Source organism: Ammospiza nelsoni, chromosome 6 (assembly GCF_027579445.1).
Source record: "Ammospiza nelsoni isolate bAmmNel1 chromosome 6, bAmmNel1.pri, whole genome shotgun sequence".
Taxonomy (NCBI): Eukaryota; Metazoa; Chordata; class Aves; order Passeriformes; family Passerellidae; genus Ammospiza; species Ammospiza nelsoni.
In genome coordinates, this window is record NC_080638.1 from 24,641,773 (window position 1) to 24,659,181 (window position 17,409).

Below are 17,409 nucleotides of genomic sequence, written 5' to 3' on the forward strand. Positions count from 1 at the left end.
GCCATTTTCTTTAATATGTAAAGTAATGTGTTCACAGGTCAGACCTACATGGACTTTTTTTTAGTGGCCATGTAAAGCCTAAAGTGGCTATATTTAAAACAGGGGAGCAAAAAGTCTTGGTAAAAGGTAAAGGCTTGGTAAAAGGCTGATGGTATTTTTCTTCAGAGTTTGGAGTAAGCTCATTGATTTAGGAGCTCTTGTACATTGTATGAAGTGGACAGATGCTAAGAAACCTTATGCTATGTTATGCAGGGTTGCTAATTAAACTCTTAACTGCACAGTTAAAGTAGCAATATCCCTACTACAATATGGCTTACTCCAGTTTTTGGGAAAGAATTTTTTTTTTCTGGTGTACCTCCATTTAGATCTTCTAACAAAAAGGATAGATAAATCATCTTTAAAAAGGAGAAAAGTACTCACATTATAAAGTTTCTATTAAATTGCCCACTAAGCCTTTAGGTACAGTAGGAAAGAAACTGATGCTGTAAAGGGAACAGAGTCATGACATATCACTTTATTTCAGCTAGAAAAATGTGTCCTTGCTTGGAGCAGAAGCTGCTTCCCTGATGAGGCTGTGGCCTGCTTGTGTGGTTGGGAAAATGAAACACAGTATGACTGGAGATCTTGTCAAACCCATCGAGGTTAAGCACCCTTTGCCCCAGGCGAATTCCCTTGTTTATATGAGTCACTGCAGCCAGGCTGGAAAATGCAGGTCTCTAAGCAAAGCTGGGGTAGTAACCACAGGTGGTAACTTAAAGCTGCCTTCATGAACTAAATCCTGCATTTTCAATCCTTAAAAAAAATGAATGTATAAAGTAAATTCCTCCCTATCTTGCCTATGACTCATATAAAGGTATCATACTTCTGGAAGCAGATATTTAAAGTCTCCAGCCAAAACCTTGCACATCTGTGCCTTAATTAAAATCAGTTTATTTTGTAGGTTAGTAGCTTATACCATACCCACCAGTGTAATAATTTTTTTTTTATTAAATGGTTGAATGAAATCTGACATTACAGGAATATCCCATCCTAGAATGAATTTTTTTAAAAAAAATCTCTGGACCAAATAATGGTCCAGTTGAAAGGACTACTTTCAGATTCACTGAGCCAAAAGCAAAGTTTAAGTAGTGACAAAATCATTATTCTGGGTGTTTGATATAGATTTAGCAGTATTTCATTGATTTACAGAAATGAATTCCCTGGGTTGGTACTGATAGACTGTAGTTACCTCTGACCACAGTTTTTTCTCAGAAAAATATCCTGGCTTTTACTCCAAAATACTTTGGAGTCACCTAATTTATCTGTAATCTTCCCAGGATAGCAGGGAAAGCTGCAGATAAGTATTAGCTGAGACACCTGAGCAGTGTGACCCTGACATAATGGAAAGATAGCATATTATATGAGATGTCATCTCACCAACAAAATGAATTTTAGGAGCTGGTATTTCATACAGGATACATAAAGTGCTTAAATGGAAGCTTACTTGGCACTCGCTTTTGTTCTCTCATTCTTTTTGACTCACAGATTTGTTTGGATACTTCTGAGCAAAATCAGATTTTCCAAATGACAACTCATATGCAAAAATCAGGTGACAAAAAAGATTAATATGGTATTGAGATATGGTAATGATACATGGCTAACAGTGTCAACACCATGCATTGCAGAAGAGAGGGAAACTTAGGAAATAAAAGGTAAAATAGAGCCTCTCAAAATTTGAAGCAGTGGAATGGAAGAGGAAGAGAAATACACACAAGCTTCTGCTTGGAGGAGAGGAGGTGGGACAGTCCAGTCAGTCAGGGCAAGGTGAGCCCATGCTTGTTTCAGCAGCTGCAAAACTTTGGGGAAAGGTTGCGCCTCTCTGTGCGCTCTCTCTTTGGGGTTCAAGGGGCTGAAAGGGGAGAACTTGGCTCTGCTGGTGGGGAGTGCTCAGCTCCAATGAGTTGCAGCATTTAAACAGCAAAACTGGTGAAGGACAAACAGAGTCAAAGTTATTCTGCAGGGTTTTCCACAGTGGGCCAGCATCATCACCTGCTTTCCCCTGGCCCATAGGGAGTGTGCAGGCTCAGAAAAGGAGCTCAGCCTATCGAGATGATAGATCCCTAAGCACATCTCCTGCCTCTCATATTTCTCTGTGCATCTCTGGTACTTCATCTTCCATCTCATCAGAGTCACACTGCACTCACCTCTAGAGCACCTGGGTGCACAGCTTGAAAGGATGGAGGTTAAGAATGGGCTCAGAGCTGGAGGAGGCTGGTGCAAATAAACAGAAATACTGGAAGGCTGATTTACGTTAATGCATCCTGTATTCAGATTACTGTGCTTCACCCAAAAGATGTAAGAACAAATCTGTTTTTCCAAGCCATGAAAGTAGCTGATCCCTTACTGGGGGAAGTTTTTCACTGCAGCTTTTTTGCTATGAATATGAGACTGTTGGAAGTGCCTGCTTCAAATTCCTGATTGACACTGTGCTGACTGGAAAAATTTAGTTCCTGAGGTACTTCTGAAGGGACTACATTTTCCAAAAATGTCCCCATGCCTTATTAGCAACTGGGGCTTCCAGGACACTGATCCTTGATCCCAAATGCCCTGAAGACTCTCCCATCTCTGCTGGCTCCCTGAAAGAGCTGCTTCACACCATTGTCAATGGGGAACAGCAGGGAGGGTGGTGTGTGCATGTGGTGCTGGGCATGGAGTTTCAAAGTGCACTGAGTTGGCAGTGGCCCTGCAAATGTAACCAGGATGCTCAACCCCTGTGATGTGACCTCTCACTGTCTGGGGGCCCTGGTGGTGCTGGTTGGTGTGGGACCTCAGCTGTGTTGTGGACAGTGTCCACTTTTAAGATTACAAAGCTTGCTGTATATTCATCAGAAGATCATTGACTTGGGGTTCTCCCAGTGAGAAATTTCCTGGCATGACCTGTAGAGGAAACTTAAAGGGATTGTCTGTTTGAGGGCTGCAGGAGAGCATTTTTGGAGGCATCAGCTCTAAATGTATATTTCTACAGTTTTAAGCACATTGTTGAGAGGAATGTGGAGTACAAACCATCTGACATTTTGTGGTCCATATGAAGGACTCCACCTGGGGTTTTTGTACTTGAACAGTTTTAAAAAATACTAGCAGTCACTCAAAATACTTGTTTTCATCTAAAAATGACAATATTTTGAATACTGTCTTCTGGGTACATTTTTTCCTGTTTTCAGTAGAGGCAGCCTGGCACTCTCATAGGATACCAAACTAAATCTCTGAAACCCCATGGGTGACAGATAAGTGTTGCTGTTAATTATCCTAAATACAGGCGGTGGGGGAGGATGATGAACACCAGCTTGAAATGACTTGCTAATGTCTGTGAGTTTCTGTGAGAGATGTTAGCAGAAGTGGAATATTAAAGTCGTTTGAGCACTAGACAGGAGACCACAGAAGCTGCCCAGGACACCTGCTGGGTATCCTGGAGCAAAGCCACATCAGCTTTATAGAGGACACAGCTTCATAAAGGGCTTTCAGACTAATGTGGAAAGCAATCTAAGGCTTAAATGGTATTAATGTTCTGATGCAAGGTGGTTTGTGCATCAGATATGAGGAATGGTAACCACAAATCTTGTAATGAAATTTGTCATAAAATTTATTGTCAAATGTATTTACATGGCATGACTCCACAATGTTTTCAGAAACATTCTTCTCCCTGTGCTGACTGCAGGGATGGGAGAAGAGGCTGTTAAATGCTGTGTTTCTTGAGACAACTTTTCTTGTTCTTAATGCAGAGCAACTCTGCTGCTTGCCTAGGAGATTGTCCCCAAAGGCTTGTCTCTCTGTGCTCAGAATATTTTGAACATCCTGTTGTTTCCTATGTTTTCTCAGCCTTAATCTAGGCTGCTTTGGCTCTTTGCTCTGCAAACCTCATTTTGATACTTTTAAAATATGGGGGTTTTAGCTGAAATGCAGCATTTCTTTCAAATTGCATGCTGATCAAGAAAAGAGGCATAGAAAAGAGACATAGCAAAGTGTGGGTATAGTGAGCTCCAGCCACTGAAAACTGCTGTGATTTTGCATTCAGAATTCAGCCCAGTCCTGACTGATGTGGAAGTTAGCCTGTGGAGTCCTGTTCCTCATAAGAGATGTGATTTTGTTCTCCCTAAGAAGGTTGCCTAGACTTTCAAAATCAGAATTGTCCAGTTGGGTCAGGGTGTGTTTGTGCTTCATTTGGGTGGGAAGAGGAAGGTACTCATCAGTCCATCTACAAATTGTTTTTGTTCTGATTTAAGGCCATGGGATCAGCTTGTGCCTTCATCATTCACTGACACATTTGTAATTGTTCCAGCCCTTCTGATTTGAATTAGAAAATGTTTCATGTCTTTAGTTTGTAAGTCCTGACTTCCAGTGGGTAAAATAGAAGTGAAGGATGAGTAAAGCAGCCAGAGTATCTCCATAGTTACATTTGCTGCTTCAGTTTTGAGAGAGTCCTTAGGATGCCCTGTGAGTGCATGCCAGTTTTTATGTGTAGGTTTAGTTTTAGTTTATGTTCCAGGCTTTGCCCCAGGCTATACCCAGGGCTCTTGCAAGCCATGCTGGCAGTGAAGTTTCCAGTACTGCTCTCATGTGTTATTTAGGTTCCAATAGAGCTAAAAACGTACTTCACAATCAGACTCAATGCTTTCCCCCCAAAGCTCACAAACCTTAAAACAAAGAGTGCCTGGGGAGACTCTCTGGCACTGTATTAAATATCCTTGATGAGAAAAGGTTTCTTACAATTGTGGCCTTCCTAATAGGCACCGTGGGTAGTATCAACACAAAGATATCTGTATTACACGGTTTGACCTGCTTTAACCTCAGCCAGTCTCCTGGAGATTTAGAAAATATCTGTTCCATACAAAGGTCTTGGCTTTCAGGCAAAGTAGAAGCAGTTTGTTTAGAGTCCCAGCTTTGTGAGAGGAGATGTTATGCTTTTTGTGGGTGAAAGTCACCCCACTGAGGTTGTCTGAAAGCCTCTGGATCCATGTCATCAGCACGTAAGCTGCTGATTTTGTTTGCAAAAATAAATTACTCCCCAGTCTCTCCAATTAAGACTTTTACATATGCACTGTGCTTAGGGAATAGGGATATTTTGAGAAAGAGGGTATATTGTTCATAGTGTTTCCTTTAGGGGAAAAAAGGTACAGTCTTCTAACTTTTAGTTGTTGTGGAATGCTTGATAAAATCTAAATGAAAACTAGAACCCCAATTTTGCAGGTTTTTACATCCTTTAATTCCCCTTCCCCTGCCCCCCTTTGGAGAAGTTTAAGTCTGTTAGCAATATAAGTGGGATTTAGATCAACCTCAGAGCAGTTAAGTGGTAAGGAGATTTCCATAAGGTTATTTGGGTCCCCTCCCACATGTGGAAGGATGAGGTCATGGAGGGGGAAGTGTTATAGGGGCGATGGAAGCCAGTTCCCCCATACGGGCACCTCAGCAAGGTAAAGCTCCTGCCTCCTCAGGTGTCCCCTGCCTATGTTGCCCTTGCTGCCCATTTTTCCTGCAGTGTGACAGCTCCAGGCCGCAGGGTGGGGAGTGCAGCTGTGTCTCAGGGCTGTGTGCCCCACACCGTGCCCGTGGCAGGGCCCTGGTGGGTGCAGCAGGACCCTCGGTGAGAGCTGCCCGTGGGGCTGTCGGCGCTGCCTCAGAAGCGCAGCTGCCAGCAGAGGCAGCTTCACTGGGTTTCATTCACCACTTATTTCCTAATTTCTGCGAGAGCTGAAGCCGCTTGCCTGGGCTGAAGGGCTGCCAGGCTCCCTGTGTCTGATGCTGGGAGAGGTGGCTGTGTTGCTATGGCACTGGAGGTGTCTCCAAACCCCACTGCTCCGGCAGCTGAGCCGGCTCCCAGCAGCATGTCCTAATTGTGGCTGTGCAGCAACAAAACAAATATTCGGAGATTTCCATAAAGGCTGTAATCAAAGGAGCATCCCTTGCTTTTTAATATGTGCTGAATGGGTTCATTTGTAAGCTTATTACGACTTCAGAGAGAGAAGCTATTAGGATGATCATTAGCTGCCTGTGCAAATAACAAGGAAAACCATGGCATATTCCAGAATAACCCCCTTTTAAAGGTCTGCACTTTCAAATGCATTAACAATAACCAGCCATGCTGTCTTTCATGTTTACCGTGCCATGAGTAAGGACAAAAGAGAAAGGAGAAGGGGACAGTGAACTGCATGCTTTCAAAATACGTTCAGGTGGAGAGAAAAATGAGGTGTTAAGAGAGCAGCAAACTCACTAGCATGACATTGTGTGTATTGATGCAGTATCTGTTATCCATTGGGAAAGCAAAAGCAGCTGGGAGCCAGCCTTTGAGTTTTGGCTCATATCTCACTTGGTCCCTGTGCTCCTGTCATCTGTGTATGAATTGTGCTTGGGGTCTTTTGTGTGCCTGGAACCTGATGGCTGCTGGAGCACTTAGATTATATGTCTTATGGAGGAGGAGAGAACATTTAGAAACATGTATGCCAAGATTATGGGATTTATTAACACTCATTTATTTTCCTGCAGAACATCTGAAGCCCTCTCGTGGGCTGTGGCCATGGTTCACTCTCTTAATCTGAAATCAAAAATATGTGTAGTAAAAGATGTTGAGTGGTTGGGTCTTCATACCTTAATTGGGGCAGGTGTGGTTCAGATCAGTCACATTTACCTTTCAAACCACATTAGCTGCAATTTTATGTGCTAGAGTAAGTTAAAGGTGCTGATTACAGTGAAACTCAGTTTAGATTTGCACATGAAATATTTATGAGATATGTATCAGTTTGACTATAAGCAGGGAAACTTAGACTTCAGGTCTGCCTCTCCTTCATAGGCCATTTCTCATGTCTTTTGCTGCATTCATGTTTTCCTGCACATATCACACCTGTGCATGTATTTCCTACAATATCCTCTTGTGTTTAGAATCCATTACACTTTAGGATGCATTATTATTCTTCTCATTAAAAACATTTAAGAGATGACCAGAAGCAGATAAATAATGTCCCTTCTCAGATTTCCAGAAATATTATTTTCTGGATTATTTACTATTATTGAGATCCATCATTTAAGATCTGCTTTTCTTACAGGCTCTTTTTCCTAATCTTTGCTTTTCTAGGCTGACTAAATTGGTTGTTTTGTTTTTATATCTGAGTAGGCTGTTACCTTGATCAGAGAATTTTCTAGCTTTCTGGGGTTTGGGGGGCTTCTGTCTGGTTTTGGTTTGGTGGGGGGATTTGTTTAGGTATTTTTGTTGTTGTTGTGGGGTTTTTTGTTTGGTTGGGGGTTTTTTGGGTTTTTTTGTTTGTTTTTTTTTTTTTTTTTGTTAACAATACTTAATGCATTCGAAGTTCTGTTTGGGATTTCTTTTTAAAAAGGAATTAAAGTTATTACTTCCCCAATCAGATGATCCTAAATAGTGGGTTAGTTTTTCCACACCTCTACCTTATGAGAAAACACTGAGAATAAACACGACAAAAAAAAAGGTAACCTATTGATCTGCAACTCCGTTCTGCATTAAAACAGATGATACAAACAGAGATTTCAAATTCCCTTGCCCATGGCTCCTTGCCTCTGCCTAGACAGTCATGGCTTCTTTTTCCTGCTAAGAACTTAACATCATCATCTTTCTGATAGGACAAAATAAGCCCTGCGGCTTATAGTAATCCCTTTTGGTACCATCCTTACTTTAAAATATTTTTTCTCCTCTGCCTTATTTCCCTGAAGCACGCAAGTATTGGGAAAATTCTTAAAATATTGAAAATCATGGTCTGAGGAGAACAAGGTTGCCACAGCAACTGCCCAGTGTTCCTGAGATTTATTCCTGCATCTCTCAAAACCATCACAAAGTGCTGAGGCACTTGCTGCAAACAAAGCAGGGCTATAGGAAAGGAGAACAGAAAGGAGCACTGAGGAGCCAGTTGTTGTAAAGGTGAGATGTGGCAGGCTCAGGGAAAACGTGGCAGGCATTTGGACTTTGTGTTAAATCCCTCAGTGTCTGCAATGCTGTGCAAGTGCACGGAGTGCTCCAACACGTGGCAGTACCTGACATGACAGTGGGTAATGTCACTTGGCCTGTGTTGCAGCTCCATGATCCACTCTGGAGGGTGATATTGATTCCATTCAGAAGGGAAACACTGTCAGAAAGAGGAGGCCAAAGTTAGCTGCCTCCCTTTGGGCTTGCTAAGTAACAGCTCTCTGGGACCGGAGATGCCTGACAAAGAGTGCTGCTTGTCAGCCAGAAGTGATCATCCTTTTCATGGGCTGGGACTGGTCTCAGTATGGACTAATGAGCAGAGAGCTATATTGGGGGTCAGGAGGTTTAGCACATCCATTCCCCTTTTAGCCCTGGTTTTCTCATCTAATAAACAAAATGTTGTTATATTATCAGTGTATATAATCTCTGGGTCATCTGTGTAGAAAGGCAGGCAATCAGTACCATATGGTTCCATTGTACTGCAGTTAATACAAGGAAAATCCACCTGTGAGCTGTCTGAGGGCTTTTTAAAAAGGAACAGAACTCAAAAGAATTGTAGGTATCAGATGTTTTGGTTCTGTATGCAGGATCTTCTTTTCTGAGACAGCTGGTTCCTGTGTGTGAGAAGCTGTATGGAAGAGCCAGATGTGATTACCTATGGAACTTTGCTTGGGAAGGGGCCAAAGTGAGCAAGCAGTTCATGTTTTGAACGGTGCAGTGTGCACATTTGCACCAGCTGAAATGGAGTGGTCTGTGGCCTGAAGGCATGCTGGCACTTCAAACACATAATCTAGCACTTTTCAAAACATTTACAGCATTTAGAATTGGTTCTGCTCTGGGACTTCTGAATTTCCATTCTGAATGTCTCTGCACGTGTGGGAGATTTTACCTCCATATGATCTCATGTATTCTATGCACACATTGTGCAAAGTTGCAAATATAAAACAGAGGGTAAGAGTTGTATTAGTAGCTATGTTGTAAAGTTGGTGTTATTTATTTGATAATTTAGAGGGGTTCGGTCCAGCCCTCTTTGTCCTCTTGTGTGAGACTGATGTGCTCTTACGCACACAGACTTTTGGTGGCAGAAGTGTGCTCTTGTTAGCAGCAGCCAGGATGAGATGAGACCCAGCTGCTCTGCTTGTGTAGGAAACTTGGGGTAGTTTTGGAGGCAGCTCCGATTCATTTAAACACCGTCACAAGCCTCATATGCTTTTAGTGTTATCAAAGCAAATCAGGTTGCTGTTTGCAGGTATAAGATGCCCCTAAGGACTTTGCTCACTCAACTGTACCAAGGAATTAAATGCTCTGAGGCAGTGCAACAGGCTCACTCACTCCAGCGCTGCAAGGCAAGGTGGTCGTGGCTGGTAAATGGGCCTACGTTGCAGTGACATTAGCATTTTAACGCAACTAAAGAGGAGGTAGATTGACTGTAATTTAGTATCCAGTTGCAGGGCCTTGTGCAGGTCCCCTCATGGCTGCTCCACAGGGGCCGATTACAGTTACACAGTGCACTTTGCGATCTAATTGGATTTACATGAAGTAATGTAGTTGTGTCATAGCAACGATTCTGCTGCACAAGTGCTATGAAATTCCAGAACAAACACTTATTTATGTTGGAGCAATAGTTACAGGGTAACACATGGGGCTGACAGCTTGTGCCAAGGTCCAGCTCTAAATCAAAAAGTGTTTCACCTCTTTTCTGAAGCCACTGCAAGGGAATGAAATTATTCTGATCCAGCTTCCACAGAGACATTTCTCCTCACCTTTCACTGGAAAGCACTGACCTGACACAGAGATCCAGCAGGACATGACTTCTGGATCAGAAGTCATGACAGCCATGGATCATGCGGCTGGCATGTGTTTAAGTGTATCTCGACCCTGCAAATGTATTGAGCACAGGATACTGGCAGAAGCTAGAAGTCCTTGTGACACACAACAGTTTTAAGGGGTTCATCTGGTGGCCCTTCCTTCTAGTCAACAAGCTGAATTTCTCACAAAGACAGGCCTTGCTTCTTCATCCTGCACACTCCATTAATTTCTCGTTTCACTTGCTGCCTGTTGTCTGTTTCAACCCCTCTCTGTCCCATCCCTCTTTGCTCTGGAGCTCCATCCAGCTGCCTTTCTTGCAGCCTGATACCAGCAGGACGCACATGTTTAGCTGCTTTTCCTTCATCAAAGCCGGCTCCTTGATGGGCTGCACTGTGAATGTGAAGAGAAGCCAATGCTCAGCGAGGAGAGCTGATGTGGTGGCTGTGGACAATGTGCCAGCCACAGCTGGCCAGCCCAAAGATGAGGCTTAGCCTCAGCTGTTGCTCCTGCTCCCACTGTGTTTCCCCAGAGACTGTAATTAAAGGCATCAGCTTGCTGGAGTCACAATTAGGCATGGTGGGTTTGCACTTTGTGCAATTCTCCCTAATGACAAAATCGTAGCTATTAACCAAAGAGAATCTGTTTGGCAGGGACTTCCTCTCCTTTAAGGCAACCGTCAGGTGGATCATTGCTGCTTCTTGGCACTAAATGCAGTCTTTCATCCCTTCTGACACAGTATCTGCTGGTACCTACTGAAGCATTTAAACTCTTCTTCTCTGAGGTGCTGTAATTTCTTTAAAATATTGTGACTTATGATGGATAAAAAAATAAAACTCTTCTCCCACGCAGACCTCAGAGGGCTCGTAGGAATGTAATTATATGCACACACAGTAGGAGCAGGAATCCTATCATTCTGGTTATTTTCTTAATGATAGGTTTATATAGCACAGTGTCATCTCTGCTTTAAAGTTAGAACCAACTTCTCTTGGCAGCATCTATCCCAAGAAAGTGGCATCACAGGACAGGGCAACCAAAGAAATTGTCTCTCAATCACACTTGCAATGCAAAGGATGAAGCTTCCCTGCACGCCACAGAAATAGATACAAAGGTCAGCATGGGCACTGAGCTCTGACTGCCAAACAGGGGCTCTCTGCTGTGAGGCATTGTCCCCTGTCCTAGATGTTCCCTCTCTTCAGACCTGCTGAACCTGCTGCAGCCACCTCCCAGGCAGTCCCACAGCACCCCGTGAACTTTGACACTGGTGGAAAAGCTGTACTGACTGGGAGCAGCCCTTGTACCCAGCATTGTGACGTAGGGCAGCTCAGCCCCTGCTCGGCTCATGCCTCCAGCACTTCTGAACACAGACAGGTGGATTGGCACGAGATGTTTGCACCCTCCAGGTTTCCAAGGGGAAGCCATCCCTGTCCTTCATCTAGAGATGTAGGTTTACAGTGACAGAGGAAGGACATTAAATGTGAGGAATTAATGCAAAAAAAAAGTCTATGAATATTCATTGTATGCTTTATATTGTAATAGTTCCAGCCACCTTGAAACTCCTTGTTTGCTCCCTGCCAACAACAAACGATAGACTTTTACTCACAGAAGTCTTAATGGCAGGCAATTTTCAAAGGCACATTTACTAATGTTTGTGGGAAACAGATGTTAAATGCACCCACTCCCAGAAATCATGATGAAATGCTGGCACTGAGAAAGCAGGGAGACCCAGGTGACTTATCTGGTGCCTCTCAGGGAACAGCAGCTCCAGCAAAGCTGTGAGTATGCCAAAACCATGTTTGAAGGATGGGTGAGTGAGTTACAGTGCTGGGTCCTATGTGAATATTAGCCTCTTATGATATGGGGTGCTCTCTGAAGAGTGAAAGACTGCTCCTTCCCCACAGGCCCTGCAGTATGGAGTTTGGGCTGTGTCAGATGTGTGGAAAAAGCAATCTAGGAGTGGGTGCCCTGAGAAAGCAAGAGTCAAACATGTGTGCCTTGCACATCAGTCTGTAGTCTCACCTCACCTTTGCCTAGTCAAAGGCTCTCTTCAGCATTGTGTGGGCAGAAATTAAAACTTACTGAGAAAACTGTGAGTGTTACTTTGAGGACAGTGGCAGTCTGCACCTGAGTCCCTCTGCCTGCACCCCTATATCTAATACTTTTGGGTGGCCAGGGCTGTGGCTTTGCTGTTCCTCTGTTGCTGCTTTCCAGGCAGTGACAGTGAGGCAGAGGGAGAGGAAATAGTTTGCTCAACTTGGCGTGACAGCTGGCTGGAAGAACGAGGGACAGCACCCAACGTTTATGCTGCTGCTCCTAATGGCTGGGCTTCCCAAAGATGCATTCCATCTTCCTTCCTGCCTTTTCCATTTTCCCAGTAAATGGGCTGTAAAGTCACAGCAGATTAAAGTTTGTCTAAACCTCCTATAAAATATTGAAGGTGCAGCTGGTATTAATCTAGTCCTCTTGTGGTATGAAGTGCAGGTGTAATGGGACTATATATTTACATGTGGTCTGTGGGCATTTAAAACACCCCCAAAGATTGTTACAGAGATTCTGAGGAATTGAATCCCTCACTGGGTATTAAAAGCTCTTCATTAGTGCTAACGTACACCAAATTAAGGTGGCAATTAGACTGAGCACTTTCATCAGGACGGTGTGTTTTGATAAATTGCGTATTTAACGTGACTACATTTTATTGACTTCAGTAATTGTGTATTTTTCTCTTACAGGACAAGCTTGGATAGAAAGAGATACATGGGACACACAGACAATTAAACACTGGAACAGACACTGTGCTTCAAGTCCCAAGATTAGTAAAGGTGAGTGCTGTTAATGGCTTGCTCTTTCTGAGTGCCAGGTACTTCCTCTGTATCTCTGTTGGAGCAGCTTAAGGGTGGCTATGGTGTGCTGGAGGCAATAAGAAATACAGACTCATCTGCCACCGTGTCACCAGTGGGGTACTGCAGAAAGTCATCCTTCCTTATGAAACTCCTTATGAAACTGCCTGTAATCTCTGTTGCATTTAGAGGAGAAGACTGTGAGAAAATAATGCTCTGAGAGGATTTTCTGGAAGGCTCTTCCTGTTAGGTATGTTCTCTTAGGAGATCCCACCAGAGCTGAATATTGCTTGCGGGTAGTGAACCCAGAAATCGTCTTATGAGAGGTGTACTTGGGAAGGAAGGCAAGCGTGCTGAGGCAAGTCTCCATGCCTGCAAGCCAAAGGGTTGTGATGCCACGCTGCTGGGGAGGGGACACCATGGAGCCATGCCAAGTGGTGGTGATCCTTTGCCACTGGTGTAGCATAGAGCTTCAGGGATTTTTCCAGTGACACCTTATCTGGGACAGCCTCTAGAAATCAATTATTTACTTGAAAGAGATTCTAGTCCGTATTTTCTAATACCTTTAAAGGTACCTGGTACTGATTCTGAAGAACTTCAAACACATCTGCTTTTAGTTGGTGCATTATGAATGGCTACAAACGTAGATGTGAGTTGGCATAATTTCCTGCTCAAGCCACAGGCTAATGGCTAATGTTCTGTAGGAAGTACTGCAGAACTGGTTCTGACATTTTAGAAGAAGCAACAGTTGAGCATTGGTTCAGTGGACAAGTTCTTCATGCATGTTGACAGCAAAGAGATATTTATGTTGAGAGAAGATATACACAGATCATGTGATAGAAAAACAGTGACTGAAAAGGTGATTTGCATGAGGGCAAGAGAACCTGTAGACATCTCTCTCAATCTCAGTTATTCTGTGTTTTCTATCAAGTATTTGAGATGGGGAGACTGATGAGCAATCAGTCAATCTTTCTGAATTTCTATACTGAAACACAAATTGTCTGCAGTGGCCTGTTAGGGATGGGCAAGGAAAATTGAGGTTTGGGGTGAGGTTTGAGACTGGTGAAGATAAGGTGCTCGTGAGAGTTCTGACAGACTGGCACATCCATGAGATGCTCATGTTCCATTTGCCACCAGGTAACTCAGACACACCTTGGGCAGCTGTTTTGAATAGTCTTTTTACCAAGGAAAGTCATCAAACATTGGAAGAGGTGTCCAGGGAGATGGGGAGACTCAGTCCTTGGAGATATTAATAATTTAACTAATGTGACTCTAAGCAGCATGCTCTAACTTTGAAGTTGGATCAGATTTGGAACTGGCCCAGGCTGGAGGCAGTGGGTGCTTGTACTCAGTGAAACCCAGAGATCCTGTCCAACCTAAGTTTTTCAGTGATTCCTTCTTCAAAGCAAAGGTAAAGGGGCAATCTAAGTGAATCCATGGGTTTCAATTCAGTGTTAAAGGAATATGGGGGTTGAGGGAAATGTCAGTGGCAGCAAAGAGAAAAATTGGAGGCCTTTTGACGGGTATGGTTGGGCAGCTGCCTTTAGAAATGTGAAGTTCAAGGCAGCTGCAAGGCATGCAAAGCAAATGACAAAAGGAAGGAAGTGGCTGGAGAACAAAAAATGCATTGCTTTAAAAACTCGACTTTATTCCTAACTGATTACAGCAGCTGGGCTGTGTTTCCTGGCTACACTGCTGGGGACTTTTAGCCTCCCCATCCCTTTCCAAGATAAAATTAATGGGGGATACAGGGGAGAGAGAAATGTAGAATAATGTGCCTTAGAAAAAGCTGAACATTTATAGCTACATTTCAGACAAAAACAAATGCATCTCATGTGTCTCACAGGTCTGAGATGGGACAAGCCAGGGAGAGCATCTGTCAGCCTCTGTCTTCTGCAGTTCTGACTATTCGTGTTTGCTTAGCTTTAAATGTCTCCTGCAGAGAAGAACTTAATATCTCACAGATCTGGGGCCTGAAGGAGGGGGGGTAAAGGTATTTTTAAAAGGTAGATTAGCACATAGGCATTCAGTTCTTATCACACTTGTATCAGTGTGTAGTAGGAGTAACTCAGATAATTTGCTCTTTGTGTGTATGGCTTAAAAAGAAAAGTAGAACGAAAACCCATCTCTGTGAGTCAGGACTGTCCTTTAATGTCAGTTATTTTAGCCATGGAGCCTGTCAACTGGGATTCCAGGTGCCTTCAGCTAATTAGCAAAGCTAATTGGAGGCTTGCATTGAGTTCCTCTGATGTGGAAACTGATATGGTTTGTTGTTGGCTTTACCAGCCCAGACCTCACACTATAGCCTCTGTGCTCCATTCGCTCATCCTGAGTGGAAGAAGTTTGGAACCTGAAAGCCTCAGTGAGTGTGGTCTTGATCTGAAGCACAGCATAATGAGTAAGGTTGCACTTAGTTATTGCTTGGCTGTGAGAAGTGTAGTGGGTTCAGGAGTTACAAATCTGAGCCCACTACCGCTGCTGGGGACAATCTCTTTCCCAAGCAAACAAGAAGGGAGCCCTTGTTTGTCAAAGCTGAGTGTGCATGTGTTCATGCTACTCCCAGGTTTTTGTGACCGACTGGTTTTTCTGGACAGTGAAGTTTCCAGGATCTGATTGCTCATTGGATTTAAAATCTCCCTTCCCTTCTTATGCCTGGAAAACACTTTAACATACTGAGTGGATGGGCAGGCAGGAGAGATGCAAACAATCATAGCCTATGTTTGTCTTTGTAAATAAAAGTCGACCTGTATTCAGCTCATGTAAATCGGAGCAGTCCCAAGGGAGCTTGCTCACCTTACAGAGGAAGCTGTCCCAGACATGGAAAGGAAAGTAAGGCAGGAACCTGATTTATCAACACTACAAAGCAGCAAGACAGTGTTAGGCTTAGAAACTGCTGCTTTGTGGGTGACGGTAGTGGGGTGTGTGAATTATGCATAGTGTCACAATAAGGCTAAACTGTTTTGGGTTTTGTTTACTGTTTTTTTTTTTTTTTTAACAAAGTCTACTATAATATGGATTACACAGGTGGGTGCTTAAGGCAGCAGGACTTTGAAATTTCTGAGATTACTTTAAGACTTTGGCTAATTTACCAAGATTTAGCCATTCTATGTTTCACTGGAGCATGAATTTTTAGTGTGGTGATGGGAACATCTATGTGACACTAATTGTGGGACTCTTGAAATCCCAGTACCCTAGTGAGTTGTCTGTATTTTCATATCCCTCCCAAGTGTCCAAGTCATAGTGGAGCTGAAGGCTCACTTTTCCCACAAAACTGAAGAATTCCCTGCCCAGCTCCTTAGCCTTCTGGACTTGAAGAACCCCTTTTCTCTGTCAGATTTGCAGACATGGCTTTAAACAGTGTCAGGGAGCTGTGGTCATTTCCTGCAGGCATACATCTGAGCTCTGTGTCCCACCCCATCTCCTGTAGTCACCATCTTGTCCTTGAATTTCTCTGGGCAGAACAATTATGTACCAGGGGTATAAGAAAATAAATTTTATAAAGAAAAAACATTGTCCTCACTCTCAGGTTTAGATTCAGGTTTGTGTTTGTCCAGAAGCAATTCCTGCAGTATCCAGCCAGCGGAGGCACACTGCTGTTCTGCCCCAGGTACAGGCAGCTGCAGAGGGAAAACAGCCCACGTGAGCTCCTGTGAAACACCATTTGTGTCTCAGCCTTTCAGCTTTTTTACAAAGAAGGAATAGATTTGATTATAATCAAGTGAAAGCAGTATATCCAACACACACTGTGTAACAAAAATCTGGCTCTTACCTCAGGCAGCCCCGTGCTGGGAGCTCTGCGTGCCACGGATTATCTCTGCTCTTTGGCTAAAGCAGAGCAGAGCCTATGGTCACAGAGGAAAGCATCTCGTGAGGCTCTAGAGCACTCACAGATTTTGTGGTTTAACAAAAACAATGGAGTGAAAGGCAGTTTTATTTCTGGCCCGGAAAAGATCTTGAATAATTTCAGTTTTTTATTTTAAGTGAATTAAATGGACTTTGCTACCATAGCATATCATTAGATACATGTCTGTTAGGGAATGGTATTTGCAGTGGAGAAAGGGAATGAGATGCATTAAGAAGCATGTGGGCTTTGGGAAGGCTCCTCTGGGGAGCCAAGCGAACCTGTGTCTTTGCGTTTGCAAATGTATGGCTCCATCTGTGCACAGTGCCATGACTGCATTGTTTCAGTGGAAGTTTTACTATTTAATGTATTTATTTGTCTGTCCCTCTAAGGTACTTAGTGATGTACGGGCATGTTTGGACACACAGTCACTTCATTGCATAAATGAATGCAAGCAGGAACTTTCCTCCAGTGTAGCCTCACCTGGTCAGGATTTATTGCTGCTCTTCCAACAGAAGCACTGGCCAAGGAGTTTGTTGTCTAAATCAGACACTGAGTTTCAGAACTGGTTAAGATTCCTTAGCATTTTTTCCTGGCCTCAAAAACTTTCCAAGATTGATCCATGTGTTCTTCTTGCAAAGGACCTGTGCAGGGTGGAGCACAGAGCAGCAGGATCTCCCTGGCACAGGAACATCTCTCACTGCATGGCAAGCAGGTGCTGTGCCCAGGCTGAGTAACCATGTACGGATGTCCTCCTTGGTCCCTGCCATGTCCTTGCATTGCTGTCATTCCAAGCCCAAGTGTCTACAAGCTTCCCTGAAGCTGTTCATGTTAGTGTGGTGTTCATTCTGTAGAGGGAGATTGTATGGAGAAAGCTGTCCCAAATGTCTTTGTGTGTCTTCTAACTGGGCACAGCTTGTTCTGGCTCCTGTTTCAATATGACCTTTCCTCAGCGTGAAATGGAC

General features: G+C 43.5%; 1 protein-coding gene across 8 annotated transcripts in view; it reads left to right on the forward strand.

The window, feature by feature from the left end:
- The window catches only part of TSPAN18 (tetraspanin 18), a 120,595-nt gene that overhangs the window by 81,774 nt on the left and 21,412 nt on the right, over positions 1-17,409 (forward strand). For all 8 annotated transcript variants that reach the window (XM_059474438.1, XM_059474444.1, XM_059474439.1 and 5 more), the window contains one exon: positions 12,496-12,585. The gene's annotated coding sequence lies outside the window, so the exon portion shown is untranslated. The remainder of the gene's footprint in view (positions 1-12,495; positions 12,586-17,409) is intronic.